This window comes from Eumetopias jubatus, unplaced genomic scaffold, assembly GCF_037043125.1.
Source record: "Eumetopias jubatus isolate StellerSeaLion01/CBP00866 unplaced genomic scaffold, mEumJub1_p1.0 scaffold_5, whole genome shotgun sequence".
NCBI classification, from domain to species: Eukaryota; Metazoa; Chordata; class Mammalia; order Carnivora; family Otariidae; genus Eumetopias; species Eumetopias jubatus.
The window spans coordinates 136,572,625-136,583,659 of NW_028274811.1; positions in this window are offsets into that span (position 1 = coordinate 136,572,625).

An 11,035-nucleotide genomic window follows, 5' to 3' on the forward strand; every position below is an offset into this window, starting at 1 on the left:
TAGTAAGTTGTAATAATGTATTTTATTTACATCTAGATATTAGTTTTCATGAATACAGAATAAACATTAGTTTATTTAAATCTCATTGTAATATTTATCCTGGAGGGAAACCATTGGAATAGAGTGGATTTTAGACTCTGTGCCACGAATTTATTTGGTTTTTTGTCCAAAGAGATTCACATTTAATTGTAGGTGAGATTAAAATAAGTATACTAAAGACTTAATTGTAATTAATGCCATTGAATTTATTTTTGATTCAAAAATATTTCAGCAATGTTTCCTAGGTTTTTGTTTATTTTTAAACTAAGCTATTGCACAAACTAGGAAAATATATTCTATTTATTGTCATATAATAATAAAAACATTTATTTGACATTTAGACCTTATATATTTTAAAGGTTAGAACAAAATACAGGGGATTTTTTTTCAGATATATGAATGGTAACCTAAATATCTTTCCTTCTCGTATATTTCTTGGCAGGTGATCTGTATATCCATCGTAAGATCATATTTCACCAATGACCTTGGTGGGACAATTCAATTTTATTTGGTGAATGTCAGGTCAAATGCATCAAATATGACTCAGGGTATGTTACTTTCATTTCCTGGTGCATGTATAGGTCTGAGGATCTGTGAGAAAATATTATCATTATATGACGTTCTTGAACTCTAGGAACACCCACAGAATTACTCTTCTCAGTTGAGACATAATGAGCTTCTCTTTATGACCAGGTTCAGTTTTCCTTCCTCATGGAACAGGTAAAAGGAAAGAGAGAAATTGCTCAAGATGCAAATTATGCAGACTCCTGTGACCCAGGTGAACCAGACCTTATAAACTGCCTGTCAGGGAGATGTAAATTTTTCAGAAGCAACTAGATCACTTGACTCAAAGGAAGTTATTGATTTTCCTGCAATGTCTCCCATGCAGAAATGAAAGACAAGTTTGTGAGGAAGATACATTCTAATCTCTCTTTTGTCAAACTGCCTTTTTTGTCTATTAATCCTAGAGTTCATATAGCATAGAGACATATTAAAAACATGTTTTCTTTTCATCATTTAAAAAAAAACAAAAAAGGGGAGAGAGAGGCATTCAGTAAGGACATAATAGAGAAAATTTCAACAACATGGCATCCCCATCTATACTTTAATCGATACACATTAACACAAGCTACATTATGCATATGTAAAAAACGTTTGCCATCCTAGTGAAAAATGGCACAGCAATTAAAATGTCAAAAAGCCTAAGAAGACAGTGCGAGATTAAGTGCAGTTATAATTTTACTTTAAAACTTCTCAGTTCCCTAGTGCTCATTGGAGTGTTTGTTTTTAATGATTTTAAATTTTGAAACACTCGCAAAACTTATCAGGTACTTAGTATCTTATGTAAAAATTACATATATTTTGATCACCTTTATTCTTCAGCCAAATTATATGATGCATGTGGTCTTTTACAATTTTTCTCCTCATGATTTAGATTAAAGACAGAAAATACTCCATTATTTATTTTTCTTCCTTAAACATAGGTGATGTGACCCCATAAAAGAAAGTACTCAAAGAAGGACCCCCTAACATTTATTATTTTTTTCCAGTTGAATAAGACTTCATAGGCAAATACCGTTCAATAATAAAAATCACATTCACTAAATTGTATTTGACAAGTCTCTGTCAATTCTCTCTGCCATATTTTTTTTCCCCATTAAGGTACAATTTAAATTTACCTTCCTTTTATGAGTTGAACCAGTTAAGCTCAGATTGTTTGCTGGCTATCTCTGAGTAAGCTCAGGTGATGTGATGACAAAGAGGGAGCATGCTTGTCTACTGAATACGGTTGGAAACGAGCTTCTGATGAGGCATATAAGGTAAAGAGCACAGTTCTGAGGCCATGCCACATAATCACCACTTTCATCATTCTTAGTGAATGCATAAGTGAAACCGGGAATTGAATATTTAATGCTATCTTTTTTCCCTTTTTTGTCAGTAAGTAAAGATGCAAACCTGCACAGCTAAAGATGCAAACCTGCACAGCTCCACCTCAGGGAACCCCAAGGGGTACATTTGTGCAGGGACTAAACCATCCACATCAAGCACCGAGAAAGCAGGGTAATGAGACCTTGACATGCTACCGACTGACATACAGGTTTTATTAGATTAAAAGCTCTGAAATGCCCATAAGGCAGAATGAGTCGTTGCATATTCTCCAATTCTAGAAGGCAGAAAAATGTTCTAGTCCATAAAACAAGTGCATGCAGCTCATGTCTGTAAATCTTTTTTTAACCAGTATTGCCTTGTTTCCTCCTATTGTAGGGAAATATATTTCCTTAAACACATTAATAACGCTTATATAATATTTCTTATTTGATACCAACGTCTTTCCTTCTGTAAAACTTTCAACTTTATTTTGAGAGATTTTTGAGTGCTTTAAAACCTGCTATCTTCAGTGATCTGCTTTCAGACCTCAAACCTCAAAATACATCATTCCAAGAAAATCATGGTTTCTCTAAAATATAAAGGGTTCTTAATTGTTAATGCTGTGATTGTATGGTAAAAGATCTTTATATCTGCTTAAAACTGAATTTCTGACTATGCATGTTTCCTAATATTTTGGATCAAGGTACAATTTTTATTTTTTACTTGAGAATTAAGATTTTTCAGCTCTTCAATTACATAGTGGCCTTCTTTATGTTTATAGTAATTGGTAATCTGACTTAACCCCAAAGTTTTCCCTCCAACTGTGGTCCACTTCGTGCATATTCCTGGGGACTGTGATGGTGATAGATTTTACTCCCATAATTTGCCCATGGCATATAGCATAATTGACCTTAGCATAGGACATGATTTAATCACACAAGCCCTTTAAAAGCAGAGTTTTCTCTGGGTGGGAGCAAAAGGGGAATCAGAGAGATTTGATGTGTGGTAAGGATTCAATGAAAGGTTCTTTATTGTTTGAGATGGGAAACACCTGGCAGAACCTGAAACCAGCCTCTAGAGGTTGCCAGTCTAGTCAATAGCAAGACAACAGGGATCTCAGTCCTACACAACCACAGGAAAATGAGTTCTACCAACAGTCTGAGGGGGTATAGAGAAGCAGGTCTTTCCTAGTCCAGCCTCCAGGTGATGACATAGTTGGCCAACACTTTGATTTCAGTCTTATGATACCCTGAGGGGAAGACCTAGCTAAATGCACCAGACTCCTAACAGAAAGGGCTTGATTGTATATTCGTGTCCTTTTAAGGGGCTAAATTCATGGCAATGTTTTACATAACAATAGACAAATAATACAGTGTTACATAGATTGAGGAAGTTCAGTGAGGTGCTCTATTTCTTGAATTTTCTAAGCTATTTCTTAAATGAAAAATATCAGTTAATATATACAGAACATTTACTGTGTGCCATGCACTATGTCCCTATCTATAATGGATATTCTAATTTGGTCTTTACAGCTACAGTGCAAGAGGGCTCTACTATAACTCCCACTTTACAGATGAAGAAACTGAGTCTTGGAGGGTTTGACTTTCTGAAGGTGAAAATGGATACTAAGTGTCAAATCCAGAATGTAAAACTAAGCACTTTGATGGGAGAATCCACATGCTTACCTCTCCCTTCAGGACTTCATAGAACCTTAGAGCCCAGAGAACCAGTTACAGATTCTAATAGGAAAACAAGCAGTGAAACCTGTGACTGGAATGAAAACATCACTTCTTGTTAAAGATGCAGAATTTTACCTTTTAAATCAGCATCTTCACTTTGTCAAGAACAGGAGGTGATTCATCTGCACATTAAATTTAAAGGTGCATATACATTTCTTCTTTGAGATTATGGCCTTAGACAAGATACTTCATCCTGACACCCATATTGTTTCACATTTCTATAAAACAGAGATAGACTAACAAATATTTTTTTTTTTTTTAGGAATTGAATAATGCCCAAATGTCCAGCACATTATCTGCCACATAATAGGTAATTAACAAATAATAGATGTTTTAATTTTTTCAATGAGGGAGGTAAACAAAGGAGGGTAAGGCCTAGAAACTTCTTAGTGCTTCTTTCTCTCTGGAGCCCAGCATGTAGGCGCGGTTCCTCCTACCAGAGGGATCAAGTCACCTGGGTGAAGGGTCAGGCAAGATAGAAACTCCAGAATGTGATAAGAAAGGCTTGCCATACCGTTAGCCTATGAATTAGTGTTCTTATGCAATAACAACATGGAGTTAACTGTGTGCTTGCTTCTCTCTCTGAGGATAGAAGCTTACAGGTGAAATTAAAATGGAATATTGTGCTATTTTCCCAAAAATGCAAGAGAAATCTCTTTGCACTATTAAAACCTTTTTGTTCATAGCTATGTGTTTTCAAAAGTTGAGACCGTCAGATCAGTGCTGTATGAATTGGAAACATGTTATAAGTCTTTTTATATGGTTAAAGAGTATATAACAAAATCCTAGTAATTAAATATATTGACTTGAACTGTTTTCAGTTGCACTCCTTTAAAAGCTATTTCCCTTTATTTTTTTTAAACTAAATCACAGTCTCTCTGCATATTTAATCTTCACTCTTGGAATAGCTTCTGAGGGGGAAATTACTTTTAAAATAATTTTCTCTACAATTAGGAAAATTACAATCTTCTAATGTTATGTATTTTAGCTAAGGTCTAACAAGCTTTTGATTTGGGAATTACTTGTTTCACTACTTGGAAACCAAAATTATTAGCAAGGGAACAAAGCAAAACAAGACAAAGGGCCAGCCCTTTCTCTGATTTAAACTTTGGAGAAATGATTTTAGCCTAATACAAAAATTGCTTAGGAGATTTAAACTCACGGGATGGTTTCTGAACTTCGTATTTATTCAAAAAAATAAATCCTATCGCATGCCTATGATGCTCTAAGCCATTGGTTCCCAAAGTGAGTTCCTTGACTTAATAATGTCTCCTACTTATTGCTTATTATCCCTTTTTCAATAGTGCCAAGTTCTTACATTTATTTTTATTCCCTTCAACAGAGTTCCTTTCATCAGTTTAGAGACAGTATAGTGTTCATGAATAGGGTTTTGGTGTCTGATTGCATATATTTGAAACCAAAACTACCATTTAAAGGCTGTGTGTGACCTCTGGCAAGTTATTTAACCTGTCTGTGCCTTGGTTTCCATATGAGTAAAATGGGTGTGTGCATGTAGACATTCATACAGAAATAAATACTAAGTGGATTAATTCACATAAGGCACTAAAATACAGTAAGTGCATAACACGCAATAAGTATACAAAGTATTAAAACCACAGTTCCTTACTAAAGAGGTCCTTTCATTCTTTGAGCTAAAGCCAGGACCACCCTGTGTGGTTGTTCAGTGTGTGCATTGCACAATGGCATCCTGTGGAGGGAACCTCTAAGGTTGAACTGACATCTCTTCTCCCATCACCAAGCCATATGCTTGAGCCTACTATAGCCAGTCTGTTTTTCTGATTTGTCTATGTAGGGGTACAACTTTTTTGCATACTAAGGAACTAGCAAAGGTACAACTCTATTAGAAGATCTAACTAACCGCAGCTCTGTCTCCCTTAACGCTTAGGCCTGAAAAGGTTTTTGTCTATAATTTAGTAATAAAAAATACCTGAGTTTTTCTTGGCCATTTCATATCTGGAAGAGATTTTAGTTTTCTTAAGTTCTTAAAAATCTACAGTTGTCTCTGATAACGAATGACAAGCATAGCTATACATAAATTATATGTATATTTAAGTTATGTTTGTTATGCATATTAACAGTTATTGAGTACTGAATACATAGTATGGTGGGATGTAAAACCATAAGGATATTATATTAGGTACTTGCCTGTGAGGGGATTACTTTCTTTTCAGAAGGCAAGACTGCTACATATAAAATAGTAAAACAAATGAGTTTTAAATATGTAGTAAATATTAACTAACTTTGTGAATAATTAATGATATTTGTCAGGTTAGAAAGCCAGAGTAGACAGGGAGGCCAAGCCTATCAAGAAAGAATGGAGAGGACAGATATTACAAAAAAATTTTACAAACAGAACATATTCATAACTGAGTTGATATAGATATAAATACGTAGAGATAAGGGTATCTCTAAGATTTTTAAGTCAAAGGTCATCGGTGTGTGTGTGTGTGTGTGTATGTTGTATGTTTCTGAATGAAACATTTATTGAATAAATTAATTTATAAATGAATTATTTAACATTAATCAAAATGGTTTTGTTCACTTACTGACTTGTAGCCTATTGAGTTTGGAGAATATCAAATCAGAAGTGAGGTAGGTATAGACATTCTACTGAAACTCAAGTCAGAGAGTTTCCTAGAGGTCACAAGGCAGAAGAAACAATAGAACTAGACAGTCACGGAAAACATTGCTTATTTTGGGTTAACTGAGTGATTGTATAATATGGGATTATTTTTGCAAATTCTTGTTAAAGATGGCTTGAAATTGGGTCTAGAAAAACATACAGGACAAGGCACATGAAATAAATACAGGAAGCATTATGTTGGAGATCATGGCAGGACTTTAAAAGGGAGATATCCAGTAAAGCTGTACAGCATAGTTTGGAGGAGCAAACTATATAACGGAGCATGCAATTTGAAATCAGACATTGTATTGGGTTGAATTTTGTCACCCCAAAAGATATGTTCATGTCCTAATCCCTGGTGCCTGCAAAGGTGACCTTATTTGGAAATAAGGTTATTTGCAGATGTAATCAAGTGAATATAAGGTCATACTGGATTAGGGTGGGCCCTCAATCTGGTAATTAGTGTCTTTAAAAAAAAGAGAGAGAGGGATATTTGGATACAGAGATGTGGTAGGGCCACAGTGGGAAGAAGGCCACATGACAATAGGTTATGATGCTATAAACCAAGGAACACCAATAATTGCCGGCAAACACCAGAAGCTAGAAGAGAAATTTGAAACAGACTTTCCTTTGGGTGCCTGGGCGGCTCAGTTGGTTAAGTGTCTGCCCATGGCTCAGGTCATGATCCCAAGGTCCTGGCATCAAGCCCAGCATCCGGCTCCCTACTCAGTGGGGAGTCTGCTTCGCCCTCCCTCTCTGTCCCTCCCCTACTTGTGCTGTCTTTCTCTCAAATAAACAAAATCTAAGAAAGAAAGAAAGAAAAGAAAGAAAGAAAGAAAGAAAGAAAGAAAGAAAGAAAGAAAGAAAGAAAGAAAGAAAGAAAGAAAGAAAGAAAGCAGCAGACTTTCCTTAAGAGCCTCCAGAAGGAACCAACTTTGCCGTCATCTTGATACTAGATTTCTGGCTTCCTAAACTGTGGGAAAATACATTTTTCTTATTTAAAGCCACCAAATTTGTGGTAATTTGTTATGGCCATTCTAGGAAACTAATACAGACATCCTCAAATGTATTTCTATCTCTGCTGTGTGATAATAGTCATTTCTCAAAATCTTAGTACTATGGTGGTAATTACTTTGCAATTTTTAATTGTATCAAATCAACACATTGTACACCTGAAATTTACACCATGTGATGTGTCAGTTATATCTCAAATAAAGCTGGAAAAAAATAAAATAAATGAAAGTGAATAAAACTGAACCAAAATCCATGATCATTTCAGTGAAAAAATATAGACAGGGGCTACACATAACACACAACTCAAAGCTGTGAGCGTAAGTGAGACAATGTAAGTGAAGAACTTAAAATGATGTCTGAAATACAGCAAAGGCTTAATAAAGGGTGGTTTTTAGTTACAGAAGTAGCAGTAGTAACAGATGGATGAGGCTCAAAGGTGTAGGCAGTTGACATAAGGAAATCCAAGCAAGCATCATACTTCCAGTCACAAGACAAATCTTTAAGTGCTTGCGCTGCTAGGTTTGTAGGTGGTGGTGATGAAAAGAGAGCTATATAGGAACAAAATCCCAAAGGAGCTGACGTACCAGTTAGGAAATTAAAGAGCAGGGAAAAAGAGCACAATTTGGGTATGTGAGGGTAGAATTCAGGAGTATGAGACAGCCAGGATGGAAAACCAGAAATCATATGTCGCTAAGATAGTACCGTGGATATCTTTAATACTGCTTGATAAGTGCTTTTCATAATAATCTCTAGGGGCGCTTGGGTGGTGCAGTGGGTTAAACATCTGACTCAGTTGTGAGATCAGCCCTGAGCTTCGAAATCAGCGCAGTCTGCTTAAGACTCTGCCCCTCCCCGCTGCCCTAGCTTGCACACATGCATGCGCTCTCTCTCAAATAAAATAAGTAAATTTTTAGAAAAATAATAATCTCTAAAAAAGATCAGCCACCTGTCATGAATAATCAATGCCTGTTTCTAGTGATTATTGTTTTTTTGTTTTTTTTTTTTTCTTGATAGAGCAAATCCTGATGACCACAGTTCCCTCTGTGCTTGGTAGGTTAGATGGGACTTCTTCCCACTCAACTCCATTAATAGTTTACCTTAGATTTTAATGTTGAGTGGTGGAGGGCAGGGAAAGAGAAAACAAACATCATCAAAAGATAATCAGAAAGTATTATCGACTGGGTGAAAAGTTGGGGACATATGCCTAACCTGCTACTTGAGATAAAAAGAAACTGGCAATTGTCCATGAAATGGAAATGGTTCACTAAGAAAATGGCCCTGGAATTAAAATTGATTGAAAGGTCTTTTATGGAATAAAAATAGAATCACAAATAATAACGGATACGGGCATAAGATATTACCTAATTTTTATAATAGATGAATTTCTGGGAAGCTTAACACTGGATGCACAAAGTTAAGTTTCCATAAGAACACATTTGGAGAAATAATATTGTAAAAATGTACCTACAGATACATTTATTAAACATACACATTTGCAGTAAACATCATTTCTGGACCTCCCTGAAGTTATGGCTAAGCTAGCCCTATTTCTTATTGTCTTGGCTTGTTTATGTGGGTGTGTAAATAGAAACTTCACAGTCTCCCAGGACGTTGTTGTTTTCAAGTGATACAAAGTAAAGATGATGTAACTGTTCAAGGAAGGACCCCTTTCAGCACTGCTTTATTATAAGAGCAAAACTACCTATCTTCCCACTGTGAATACATAATTAGTTTTATCTATATTAAGAAATATTAAAAGTAGACATTAATTTAGGGGCATTTTCAGTGTTTTAAAATGTAGTTGAATAAAAACACGTATCTCCCTCTCACACATGATTAACTTTCTAGTTACTAGTTTTCCATGCCCCCTTCATTCAAGTGGGGTAGATAAAGGCCTATAATAATGGGAAAATGAGGTAAACATAATTGAATGAGGGCCGTAAGGTGAAAAGTTACAAATAATTTTTGTTACCCAGTTATTGTGTGTATGCCTTCTTTTAAAAAAAAATTACACAGCTAAACTCTTTAAGTCCTTTATTCAATCTGTTGTTAAATTATATGGATATTTGAAAATATAATACTAATTGATACAAGGGAAAACATGAAAATACCTATCACAAGAACGCTTTTCTGGCTCCCTCAATAGCAGATTAACACTTTTAAGGTAATGTTATAGGGACTTTCAGTTGAATACTTAATATAAGGTTCATCATATGTTTGCTGCAAGATTGAACACTTAAATAGACCGTAAACAGAATATGCATTATAATGGCTGGTAAAAGTATTTCAAAGGTGTTTTGGGGTTGCTGCTTACTTCATTAACAAATAATGATTGGAATTCTAGTGTTAGAATTATATTGAATGTTTTGCATGTCATTAAAATTGTTTGCAGCCACAAGAATCATATTTGGGTAAAGCGTGCACTGTGTAATTCAGGCACATTTTCATGCTTGAAAAATGTATAAATGGTAAGAGGGTTTTTAATTTTTTTTTGTTTTATTTTGTTTTGTTAGTATGATGAAAAGAGGTTGGCAATCACTGTGTCTATTGAAAGGCACTGAATTGGAATATATTCAGATTGAATTTCTGAGCTATGGTGTGCTTCAGGAATTTCTATAATTTTATTTTATTTTATTTATTTTTATTTTTTTAAAGATTTTATTTATTTGTTAGAGAGAGAGCATGTGCGAGAGAGAGAGAGAGTGAGCAAGGGTACAAGCAGGGGGAGCTGCAGGCAGAGGGAGAAGCAGGCTCCCTGCTGAGCAAGGAGCCTGATGCGGGACTCGATCCCAGGGCACTGTGATCATGACCTGAGCCGAAGGCAGATGCTTAACCAACTGAGCCACCCAGGTGTCTCAAGAATTTCTATAATTTTAGGCTCAACTCTTAGATCTTCTCTTTCCCTGCTCATCTGTGAGTTAGATAATTAATTCCTCCATCAATACATTATTTCACTTTGTCAAAAAATGTTTATTTCGTACCCATTGTAACCCTACTATACGACTGCTTTGAAATGGTTCAACAAAATACTTTCTGCTATAATTTACAGTGCGTTAGAAATGAAATACTTGACTAAATATTTTCAAGCGCATTTAGCCACCATTCCCTTCCCCTTCTTCCTTTGTCTCTATACCAATACATATCTAAGTGGTCTAAGAAAGGGGTAGATAAGTGTATTTATTTTTAGGAAGAACTTGAGAATATCTATCTATAACACATTGTGGGTAAAAGCATCACAATGGGAATAACAAATCTAGTTTTACTTATTTGGAGGCAATGTGAATTTCTTCAGTACCTGTTGAAATCAAGATGACGGCCTGAGTCACCATTTTTTTTAGTATTTTAGTAAATAACCAGACACCTCCCTTATGAATAAGCTGAAAAATCTAACAGAAAGAACAGAGACTAATGAAAAGGCAATGGGATGCCATCGTCAATTCTCTAATAATTAGTTTATGAACTTGGACAAATTTTGATAACTTAATTTTATATATTGTATGTGTATACTTATACACATGCATACATAGTATTTTTACATAATTGTGTATATATGATTTTAATATATGATTTTATAACAAATGGTAATAACCATTTTCTCACAAAAGATGACTTCCTTGACATGGGGTTGAAGAAAATTGAATTTATTTTTTTTTAAAGATTTTATTTATTTTGTTTGACACACAGAGAGAGCGAGCACAAGCAGGGGGAGTGGCATGCAGAGACAGAGGGA